Genomic DNA, 12,911 nt, shown 5'->3' with positions numbered 1-12,911 from the left:
TCAGTGACAGTGACCATGAAAACTATCATTCATTGTTTTAGATATCTGATGAACCTTAATAGGATCGAACATTTCAATGCCTTTAACCCCCATAGCCTTTTATGTTAATGGTAATCAAAAACTTATCAAACTCTAAGTATAATCCAAAGACTGAGCTTCCACAGCTAAAGATACTAAGTAAAACAAATTTTCCTCATCTCAGTCCAAAATGGCATTTCCCTTATTTTTAAATTGTATCCCCTGGTTCTAGACTTGCCAGTCAGTTCAAACATCCTACCCTCATCTATCCTTCTTCTCCCTTGAAGTATTTTGTAATTTTCAATGAGATTACCTCTCATTCTTTGAAACTCTGGAGAATATGGACCCTGTTTGCCCAGTCTCTCCATTGGACAGTCCTGCCATCCCAGCAATAGGTCTGTCTGGTGAACCTTCGTGACACTCCCTCTATACCAATGATATCTTTCTTGTAAAAGCAGACAAGGCACCTCAGCTGCAGTTTAATGAAGCTCCTATATAATTGAAGCCAGATTTCACGAGCTTGTCCTCAAATCTTCTTTCAGTGAAAGTTAACATTCAATTCACCTTCGTAATAGCTTGCTGGATCTGCATGTTAACAATCTGCATTGACAAGTACATCAAGTACCTTTGTGTATTTTCACTTTCTAACCTCTCATCAATTTGAGAAATACTCTGCCCATCTGTTTTTTGGACCACAGTAGATAACCTCATATTTTTACACATTATTTGCCATCTGATGTGTTTTTGCAAGTGACTAATCTTGTCCAAAACCACCTGAAAAAATTTATGTCTTCCTCATAAGAAACATTCCTGCTTAGTTTAATGTCACCTCCAAATTTGAAAATGTTATATTTTGCCCCAGAGTCCAACACATTGATATATATTGTGAATAGTTGGAGGGTGAGTACTGTTCCTTATCTTTACTTCAGTCACCACAGTCTGCCAATGTGAGAATGGCCCATTTATTCCTACTGTCAGTTTTCTTCTGTTAGGCAGTCCTAAATCTCCCGTAACATGTGGTTTAACTTTGCTAACAAATCTCCTGAGAGGGAATTTATCAAAAGTCTTCTGAAAATTCAAATATACTACATCCATTGACTCCCTTTTATCAATTTTGTTTGTAACACCCTCAAAAAACACCAACAAGTTTGTCAAATACGGTTTACATTTGCTAATTGATGGTGATTATGATGATCATTTTTATCCAGGTATCCTGTAATCCCATACTTTATGATCGATGCCAGTATTTTCCCTACTACTGGTGTAAGGCTAATGGGTCTGTAGTTACTTGTTTTCTCTCTTGCTTTTTTTCTTAAATAGTGAGGTGACATTTGCAAGCCTCCAATCTGCAGGAATCATTCCAGACTCTATGGAAGCCAGTTACTAATGTATCAACTGTCTTTATATCCATCTCCTTCAATTCTCTAGGATGTAGGCTCTCAAGTCCTGTGGACTTATTAACTTTTAACCCCATTAATTTCTCTAGTACAATCTTATGACTAATACTAATTTCCTTCTACTCATTTTCCCTGGGCACTTGGATCTTGAATTCTGGATGATTCCTTGTATCTACTTCAATGACAACAGACCACAAAGTAATCACTTAGCTTCTCTGCCATTTCTTTATTCCCCATTATAAATTCTCCTGACACTGCTTTTAACGAATCCACATTTATCTGAACTAAGTGTTTCCTTTATATGAACTTATAGAAGCTTTTACAGTACATTTTTGTAAGGCTCAACAGTGGTTTACAGCATGGGCATCCTACACTAAAGATAGATTCCAAACCTTCTCCATCATAAAGATTACATAATTCCATAAAATTATCTGCTTCCATCTCGAGCTTGGTACCTACTTTGCCCCATGATTTATATACGTCTTTCTTATCTCTGGACCTAACTACCCAATGCGTGTATCCTGTCCTTCACTGAACTCCATTACTTAACATCTGTCTCATAGTCAACGTGTGCTGACTCTGAATTTTTTACTACCTCAAACTCGGTTATCACATTCCCTTTTACTCCCTTTCCTCATTTAGAAAATTCTTAATAGCAAGCTTTTTATTAGACCTCACCATATCTTTCTTCTTGTGTCAGTGCTGTTATGGAACAGACCAAACCCCCTTAAAGTATGCCAGGGAGATAGCCTAGATACTCACTTTTATTTTTTTTTAAAGACAAATTTAAGGTGCTGTGTTCCACGTGCAATTTGATTGATCACACTACTTGGCTTTAAGTAAAACACACTCTATTCTTACCCTACAGAAAGAAGAATTGGAATAACTTTGCTGGAAAACTTAACAGAATAATAGATTATTCATCTACTGAACAGTAACTGTTCCAATATAGTAACATCCCATAAACACACCCTTGGCAAAGGCAAAGTCAGTAAAACAAATTGTCTCACATGTAATTCTGGTCGAAGAGGGAAAACCCAGGCTTTTTGCTGTAGCAAAGAGAGATGTAAGAGCTTCCACTGCCAACTTCAAAACCCCAATGACTACTGAAACCTAAACTAAAATCATGGTTCTGTGGGAGCCTGCCCCTACCTATTCATGCTGCTTCTATTGTTCCGACTTAAAAAACTCTCAAGGCCTCACACTCTTGTTTTCTTTGTTGGCTTGGAACTGGCAGCTTGACACCTATGGCTTAAAACCTCTCTTCAAAAAGAAACCGGGACAAAATACATCTCTTAATGCCATAGTGTCATCACAATGCCTTTATTTGTAACTATAACTGTGGCATTTTGAAACCTATTTTGATTAGAAGGTGCTATGTAAATTTATGTCACTATAAAGATAAGGAATCATTATATTCCCATGAAATGTATTGTTTTAAATTATGTATTGTTCTACAAACCTTCCAGCGCTAGCAAGTCAGTAAGCTGGTGAGTGAGAGGCTTTTCAGTAAAACTGATCATTGCCTTGTCTCAGGTATTGGTAACTAGTTCTGGCTATTCATCTGGTCATTCCTGATATCTTTGATGTGATTATTTTCTCATTTGTTACATGTTGATTACTACCTGCTATACTGGTAGGTGGTCATTAGGTTAATATTTAAATATATTTTCTAACCAACCTGCTCACAGATGTTATTACACACCTCTGGAGCAGGTGGGATTTGAACCTGGGTCTCCACAAGAGCCCCCTGTCCATGCTAATACGTTTGCTTGTTATAGCTGATAAATTAGATGTGATGGGTGTATGACTCTCTCGATAACAGGAGCTTCTCCATATTGAATTACTTACACACCTGCAGCACTCTCTATTGGATTTCTTTTTCCTTCTGGAAGTGACGTTCCAAGTATAGCCTGTATCAGATTATTTTGACAGTCTGTTCTGTTTAAAAACTTTTTGCAGAACAAAGCTTCTCTTCACTTGCAATGCTAAACTGCATGCCAACGATAACAAAAATGAAACCTGCAAAAGTAATACTCTCAGTCGCCTTCAATATTAAAAAGGACACAAATAATGTGCTTGATTGTACTCTGTAAGTCCATCTGAATTATTGTTTACTAAGATTGGGAACTTCCAGGAAAATAAAAAAGTTTTTTTACTCGTGCTTTCAAATTCTTTCCATTATATTGGTCAGTGCAACATACCTTGGAAACTGCTGATTTAATCATATTGACTGACTCCAAAGTCATTTTTGTAGCTAAAATTGATCACTAACACAGAGTTTCTTTGCATTTCCTATTTAGCAAGTACACAACTTCAGTAGTATTACAATATAAATTCATCTTTTTAAATTGATGCAAATATATTTCTTAGACATAGTGAAGACTGCAGATGCTGGAGAAGTTAGAGTCAATAATACATGGTGCTGCAAAAAGCACAGCAGGTCATATGGCATTTGAGGAGCAGGAGAGTCGGCGTTTCGGCATAACCCTTCATCAGGATTCAAAATGAAGGGTTCAGCCCGAAACGTTGACTCGCACTCCAGAATTCTGAACCAATTATCATTTGACATTGATTTGGATATCTCATGAAAGCAAACAGAAAGAATGCCATTTATAGAACACCTTGCATAACTTCAAGGTGTGTCAAAGCTCCTCACTTCCAATGAAGTACTTGTGAAGTGTAACCATAGTAAACATGGCAGCCGGTTGGAGTGTAGCCATATCCCATAAATAGAAATGCAATAGTGACCAAGTAATCCATTTTTCATGATTGAGGAACAAATATTAGCCAGAATAGTCTGCTTTAAAGTATGCCATGTAATCTGTTGCTTGCACCTCAAAAAGGAAGAAGGAGCTTCAGTTCCATCTGATAGACAGTACCTACAACAGTGCAGCAATCCCTCAGTATCACAGTGGAGTGTCAAAACTGCCGTGGCTTCAGTTGATGACAAGGAAACTTGCACTGCTTTAGTGATAGATATTTCTGAAATTTCTCTAAAACTTATTTGAGGTTGCTAAATTCAGATTCATGATCAGAATTAATCTTTCTTTCTATTTTGCTAACTTTGCACAGGGGTCTAAACCATGTCTTCTTTTGCAAGTAGCAGATACCTGCCTGGAGTGGAAATGAGAAAGATAAAAGCATGGTACTGATAAGGGCCTCTAGAATTAGATGGATAGATGCAATGTCCACAGCTAAGAATGAGAATCTCAGAGCTATGGTTGTCTATCCAGTGCCAAGGTAACAGATATCTCATAGAGCTGGAGAGGAACTTGGCAAAGGAGGTGGTAAATTCATTTGGCACAGCCCATGTTGGCAGAAGTAACATCAATCAAAAAGACAGGCGATCCTGTTGAAAGATTATCAGGAGTTATGCTGTACATTAAGAAACAGGACACAAGATTAATAGACTCAGAATTATTTCTGGAAATTGACATCACAGCTAAGCAATCTGGTGGATTAACATGTGGATATGGGGCTGCCATGGAGAGAAGGGTTCTTTTAAATGGGATCAGTGCAGGGTCAGGAAGAAGCTGTACTGATGGGTCTGGCTGGTTTTGAATTTGTTGGGGACTCTAGCAAAAGAATAAATTGCGAAGTGTCATTGCTTTAGAGGAGTAAGTAGGGAGAGAGCACAGGAAAAATAAATCCAATGAAAGAAGATACAGATGGCAAGTTGATCATTAAAGTTTTTGGGTGGTTGTTTGAACAAATGGCTAATTATAAAGCAAGAAGAAATCTGTTAAACATTTTAAATTGCCTGGATAGCCATGTACTTTTCCATTTGGTAAACATCTTAACATGACTAGATCTTCCTTCATAACTGTTCTTGTTCCACAATATTAACTTTAGAATTTGCCTTGGAGTCAATAACATCTCCCACTTCTATAACATAAAGCCAGATTTAAATTAAACTTTCCGATAATATCTATTAAATATGTTCAAAGCTTTGTGTCCAATATGCTATTTTCGAGTCAGAATTACTTGCTATCCCATATTTTCCAAACACAATCCTTATGAAGAGAGATTTGCATTTGTATAGTATCTTTCATGATTACTGAATTTTACAAAACTCTGTCATCCAGAGGGTAGTTAGGAGGGAACCACATTGTTGTGAGTCTGGAGTCACATGTATGCCAGACCACGTAAGAATGGCAGATTTCCTTCCCTTAAGGACATTAATGAACCAGAATAGTTTTTGAGACAGTCGACAATGGATTCATGGTTGCAATTGGCCAGCTTTTAATTCTAGATCTAGTTCAATTCACCGTCTGCCATGGTAGGATTTGAGACCATGTTCCCAGAGCATTAGCCTGGGCCTCTGGATTACATGATCCAGCCTTGTTACATAGCCACTGTGCCATCATTTCTGCAGCTAATGAAATTTGTCTGGAGTGTGATTTTTATTTTATTAATTGAAGGGTAAACATTCACAAGGAATGACGTACCCTGCTTTGCTTTGTAATAACGCTGTGGGATCTTTTGCAGTCACCTGAGGGAAGGTGGACTCTCAGTTTGACAAAAACCAAAATTGCTGAAGAAACTCAGCAGATCTGACAGAATGTCTCCACAGAGTGCTGCCAGATCAATTTCTCCAACAATTTCTGTTTTTTGTTTCAGATTTCAGAATCCACAGATGTTGGTTTTATCTCAGTTTAGCATCACATAAACAAAACAGCACTTCCATTAGTGCAACATTCCCTCAGTACTGCACTGACAGCATAGACCTTTGTGTTGAAGTCCAGGAGTGGGACATGAACACAGAATGTTGTGTGATCGCTGTTGTATGTTCTACAACAGCAAACTTTTCAACTTCGTGTGAGCAATGCTTTGATGTACAGCATTAAAAAATAATAAATACCAGGTATTTACTTCAAGTCTATCACTAATTAAGGGGTTCAAATAAGTTTGATGTACTGTGAATCTTTTAATTGGATTTCTCAGGCACAATCAGTTGTGCATTCTTTCACACATAAATGATCTGAACCCCTCAATTAGATTATTGCCTTGTTATCACTCATGTGTATCCATTAATCCTGGCTTAAAGTGTACAGGAGAATTATGTACAGGCAATTTCACTGATGGCAAGTTATGGCATTTTGTTGAGTGCAAGATCCATAACTCACTCATCATGGATGTGAGATGACTGATAGCTTACCTTCCACTATTTCCTTTTCTTCATTTGCCTTTGCTCCTCAAAATGTTTATTTTCAAATGGATTTGGAAACAGTGTAATCAACTATTTAGTATTTTACTCATATAAAGGATCAATTTCAAACTTAATGTGGGTAGATTATCAATTCTCAGGGCAATCGAATTTTTACAGGTATGTTAAACAATTGAGTTTTTGTCCTGCAAGCATTCATATTTTGTATTATGCAAATGTGTATATATATGTATCTATACATACACACCCATGATAAGTTATTGTCATGCTCTTTTCCTTTTAAAATCTTTTGGCACAATTCCAGAAATGTTTTATTATTTCTTCAGGAGAAAATACCAGTACTTAGCTTAAACTGTTAATAGGTGTAAGCATCTTTATATCAATGATATACTGTATCACATTTGCTAAGTTTTGGTTGACAGTATTACAGTTTTAATCACCCATTAACTGGACTTGATGGATGATCTGTCAGCAGTGAAAATTAAAAAGCAACCTTATTTGCATGTAATTGCATATAAAGTAAAAATGGTGAAATAAAATCATTTCTCACCAGGATGCATGAAAGTATGTGTCACCACTCGCTCAAATATTTCCCATTACAATTTACAAAAAAAACTATTTCTGGAATAAAGCTTTGGTGTCTATGTAGATTTTCCTGAAGGCACAATGTGTGGATATTTCGAAGTGTGACTACATTATGCCTTTTCCCAGTCAGTGAGATGTATAATACTTGATAAAAAAAATTAAACATCTGGCATTTAACGATTATGTCAGAGACAATTAAACATCACCATGTAGTTTCTTTGTTTCATGCTCCATCAAAGAATTGTTTGCTACCTCGTATGTCACAGTCCTTTTTATAGATGTAGGAACATCAAATCCTGCCACATTAATTTCTGGTTTGTAAGCAGTTATATTTTTAAATTCCCCCTCTCCTCCCCTCCTTTTGACAGGCAATGGTATCTGTTGTAAACTGTTCTTGTATACTTTGTGAAGTTATTGGTTCTGCAAAGTTATTGCCTTAGATTCGAATGTGACTCAATATGTAAAATCTCACAATTTTGAAATATCTGAGGGAAGTAGTTTCACTATAAAGTTTCATCAGTCTATAAAATGATAATTAGTTTTGTAAAATGTAAAAGTCCATTTTAGATGTGATATTATGTTTAACTGCGCTTGAAGTCTTGTATCTTATTTGTTATGGGATGTGGGTGTCCCTGGCTTGTCCAACATTATTGCCTGTCCCTAATTTCCCTGGAAAAGGTGGTGGGACCTTCTTGAATCACTGCGGTCCTTGGGGTGTTGGAACATCCATAGCATTGTTAGGGAAGGAGTTTCACAATTTCTACCCAGGGACACTGAACAAATGGTAATACAATTCCAAGCCAGGGTGATGTGTGATTTGGAGGAGGATTTGCATGACCTACTGATTAAGAAATTCACAATTAACCACAGAAATGTCCATGGATAAGCTGAACACTCGTTATAAATGCCCTGAATTTTCATAAAAACTAAAGAGCCATCCTTGTGACCCCTTGAAGCTGCTTCACCATTCAATAAGATAATAAAAGGGAAGGCAATGGCCTAATGGTATTATCGCTAGACTGTTAATCCAGAGACCCAAGTAATGTTCTGGGGACCTGGGTTCGAATCCCGCCATGACAGATGGCGTAATTTGAACATAGTAAAATCTGGAATTAAGAGTCTAATGATGACTGTGAATCCATTGTTAATTGTTTCCTGTGCTAATGTCGTTTCGGGCAGGAAACCGCCATCCTTACCTGGTCTGGCCTCCACATGACTCCAGACTCTCAGCAATGTGGTTGACTCTTAACTGCCGTCTGGGCAATTAGGGATGGGCAATAAATGCCGGTCTGGCCAGTGATGTCCACAGCCCAAGAATGCAAAAAAAAAAGGAAATGAACCCGTATCATGTTCACTTTCCTGCTCTATCTGTCAGTTTTGGATAAGATTGATGAAGAAAGCTTGTTCCCATTAGTTGATAGCTCAAGGATTAGGGGATACAGATGTATGGTCTTAGGCAAGTACTGCAGGAGGAATTGAGGAACATTTTTTATGCAGTGAGTGGTAATGCCTTGGCACCTGCTGTCCACTATCATGGAAGTATTTGGCAATTTCAAAAGAAAATTGGATGCCAGCAGCGGCAGTAGAGTCAGATACATGAGGGACATTTAAGCAACTCTTGGATAGGCACATGAATGATAGTAAAATGAGGTTATGTAGGTTAGTTTGATCTTAGAGTGGGAAGAAAGGTCAGCACAACATCGAGAGCCAAAGGGCCTGTACTGTGCTGTACTGTTCTATGTTCTTTTACTTGCTTGCCTCTGGGAATTGAGCAAAGGATTGGGACTGACTAGATTGGTCTGCCCAGAACAGGCATGGATTTGATGGGCTGAGTGGTATCTTCCTGTGCTGTAAATAGCTCTTTGATTCAGGTGGCACTTGATTCACTCACTGCTCAAATATCTATTGATTTCAGGCTGAAACATACTCATTGACTCAGAGTCTACAGCCTTTGAGACAGAGTATTCCAAATGTTCTTAACTCTATCCTTCATTATCTCTCCTTATCTCAGCCCTAAATGACTGACCCCATATCTTCAGACACTGACCTTAGTTCCGTATCCTGCTGTCAGTGTCCAATCTTTGCTACATTGGCATTGTCGGGGGTATGCCTGTTATCTCAACAAAGTTAACTTAGCCACTTTTCACTGCATTTTCTGAGAGGTGGACAGTTTCTGTAATTTGGTTCTGGCCTGTGGAAGAATGGTTAGGCTGTACAAACAAAAATTAAAGATTATATATTAGTGAGTAACATTGGCAGCTGCCGCTTGACAAGTGGATGTCAACCAATGCCAGGTTAATGCTTTACAATGGTACGGTTCAGGCTGAGAAATTGGTTATGCTCATCTGCACTTATACTCACTAAATCTAAACAGTGGAAAATCAAATATATGAATTTTACACAACTCATATTCACATATCAGGTATATTTGTATAGGATTCAGAATTGTATATAACATACATGGAAGAGGTTTCGATCAGCAGTCACAAAATTCCACTGAACAACAGCCGATGCAGAGCTTGTGTTAGTCTTCGAAACTCGTACTTTGTTTATAGCTAATAATAAATCAAAATGGCATCTGTGCATTTAATAAAAATCTTATTTTATAGTGTTTCCCTTGAGTCCTGAGAAGTGTTTTGCCAAACACTCTTCACATCATAAATTTCAGCCTTCGTGACTGTATTTTGTGAGGTTAAGACAAAATTACACACAAATTTCTTTTGATAATGAATAAAAGTAGCAATTACTCTGGATCAATTTAAATGTGTGCAGCCTTTTTGGAATTACTGTAATTAGTAAGGCTGTGAGGCTTCATAAATTTTCAATTCCCTTTATGCAAGGCTTGCCTATTATTGAGGTTAACCTAAGGTCTTGATTTATAGGCTCTTGAAATAAGACCGCATTGGTCCCGACTGAGTGGTGACTACCGGTCATGACCATATTTAAGCTTAAAGCCTCTACTCCCTCAAAACACGATAACCAATTTAACTGGAATTCAATTGATTTTCTTCAATAGTATTGGTTTAGGGAAATGGAAGTTTCCCATGAATTATCTGAGGCTGATCCAGTTTATTTAAAATCTTGGAGAGATATTGGACTCCAAATGAGCATTCCAATCACATTCTACAAGTCCAGTGCTTAATGTCATCCGATCTTGCCCCTGTCTCAGCTTGTCAACTGCTGAAATTCTGTGTCAGCTGCCTCCATATTTGACAATCGCAAAGCTGTCCTGGCCAGCTTTGTGTTTTCCAACCTAAGTACATGCAGACTCATCAAAACTTCCCTTCCCACATTCAAAATTCACCCCGCATTTCCCCCATACTTTCAAAACTACAACTGCACCCAGTCCAGCGAGATCTCATCTTTTTCTTCAAATTCCTCCCAGTCTCTGTAACCTCTTGCAGTCCTGAAAAATCCTTGATTTTAATCATTCCTTGTTATCATTCACTTTTGACAGCAGAAAACTCAATTGCTTAGTGCTGAAGTGCAAATTACCTTGATAAGTGTCTGTGTTTGTCTAGCAAATTGCCTCTCCTTTGCAATGCTTCTTAAAAAAAACCTTGCTCTTCTCTGACCTAATATCACTGTGTGTAAAATACTGTCAACTATTATTTGATGAGTATTGCTCCCAAACTACCAGTTCAGAAACTGCATTGGCCTAGCTATATAAATACTGCGGCTACAAGATGTGACGATGCTGTGGCTTTAAGAGGTGTGTTTTGACCTTTTTTTAAAATAGAGATTGGGGAACAGGTCCCGAGCAGATTATGAGAGGACAAACAACTTATAAGGCCTTGAGTCTTTTTTAAAAGTTGGAACAGTAGAAGCAGCCTGAGTGGGTGTTGTTTAGCTCTTACAGATGCAGGATTTTAGTTAGCTTTCAGCAATTGTTGTTGGGGTCTCAGCAAGGTTGGAAGACAGTAAATCGCTCCTGGCTGCTACATTCTCTCTTTTTTTTTCTCTCTCTCTCTCTCTCTCTCTCTGAGTGTTCTCTCACAATTGTCTTTTGATGTTCTTTCCTCCTGGACTGGAGAACTATTTGAGCCACAATCTGTTTTCTGAATTTGTCTTTTTGCTCCGGATGTGCTGAAGGGATGTTACTTCATAGAAACAGTCCTGATGAAGGATTTCAGCTGAAACATTGACTTTCCTGTCCATTGGATGCTGTTTGACCTGCTGTGATTTCCAACATCTGCAGTCCCTTACTGTCTCCAAGTCATTGGAACAGTTACTGTTTAGTAGTAAAAGAGTATTTTATTTTATTAATTCTTCCAGTAAAGTTAACTTATTCCAAGTTCTTCTTTCTTTTGTTGTATTTTAACTATTGTGTTTGAATAAATTGTGTTTTGCTTAATGCTGACTAGTTTGACTAATTAAAATGCACCTGGAACACAACACCTTGTATTTAGCTAGAAATAGGAAAAAAATAGGTCCAAGCTACCTTTTTAATATATTTTGAGGGGGTCTCGTCTTGTTCATAACAAAGAGCAGGTCAGAGGCTAGGCATTCTGCGACACGTAACTCATCTAACTCCTGAAACCTGCCCACAATTCCAGTTAAACTCCTGAAACCTGTAAGCAACAAGTCAGGGGTGTAATAGACTACTGTCCACTTGCCTTGATTAGTGCAACTTAACAGCTTGACAACATCCAGGAGACAGCTTGATTGGCACCGCATCCATAAGCATCCACTCTGTCCACCACTGGTTCTCAGTAGCAACAGTGTCATACCATCTGCAGATGCACTGCGGAAATTCACCAAAGTTCCTAAGACAACTCCTTCCAACTACACGACCATGACTATCTAGAAGTACAAGGGTAGCAGATACATCGGGACACCACCACCTGCAAGTTCCCCATCAAGCCGCTCACCATCCTGACTTGGGAATATATCGCTTTTTTAAGTGTTCCTGGACTAAAATACAGGACTGTCTCCCTGGTGGCATTATGGGTCTACCTACATCAAATGGTCGGCGGCAGTTCATCACCACCTTCTCCAGGGCCTAGCCAGTGATGCCCACTTACCATGAATCAGTTTGTTAAAAAAAAAACTGCCTATATGCACAGTTCATTTTTAGTTATGACCATAAAATATCAAATAGAGTCAGTGGCGTTCAAGACACTAAAATAGATACGTATACCAGGGAGGAGAGAAAGGCCTTGTGAGGTATAAATGATATTTTCATAAGGGCCTAGTTAGAAGATTGGGCAAAGTATTATTATGGGGAACATATTTTTAACTTGGCAGAACAGTGAATTAAACTGCGGTATTTTGATACTAATTCCACTTGAGCTCAAATAAGATGGTTTTGTCTATTCAATGTTAAGGATTTCAGATAAAATAATGTGATTATTATTCAATAATTCCCAAAAATGTGTCAACGATATATAACTTTCTTAGCATCTGTATTCATACACTGGTTAATCAATTCAGTTTTTCAACTCTGGGAGAATAGCAAATATGAGATGATTCTATTTCCCTTCTTTCTGTTTTTTGACTGCTTTGTAGGTAAGTAAAGACACAAAGAGACATGCTCCAGGAAAAAATACAAAATTGGATAACGTGAGGTAAAATTGTCAACTGAGCAGACTAAAATTTAATCAGAAAAATCAAATCTACACCATTTGGATTAGATACTGATTTACCTTTTCTTTTGAAAAGAATAAAGAACTAAGAGACCAAGTCTATCCTTCAGCATATGTCTAGATCAGGATTTTCTGGTTGAAGGGAAAGACATGGTG

General features: G+C 37.8%; 1 protein-coding gene across 3 annotated transcripts in view; it reads left to right on the top strand.

Annotated features, from left to right (window-relative positions):
* Positions 1–12,911, top strand: part of wwox (WW domain containing oxidoreductase) — a 939,779-nt gene that overhangs the window by 356,619 nt on the left and 570,249 nt on the right. The gene's annotated exons all lie outside the window — the stretch shown is intronic.

This window comes from Chiloscyllium punctatum, chromosome 26, assembly GCF_047496795.1.
Source record: "Chiloscyllium punctatum isolate Juve2018m chromosome 26, sChiPun1.3, whole genome shotgun sequence".
In the NCBI taxonomy this organism is placed as follows: Eukaryota; Metazoa; Chordata; class Chondrichthyes; order Orectolobiformes; family Hemiscylliidae; genus Chiloscyllium; species Chiloscyllium punctatum.
This window is presented reverse-complemented; position numbering and strand designations above follow the sequence as displayed.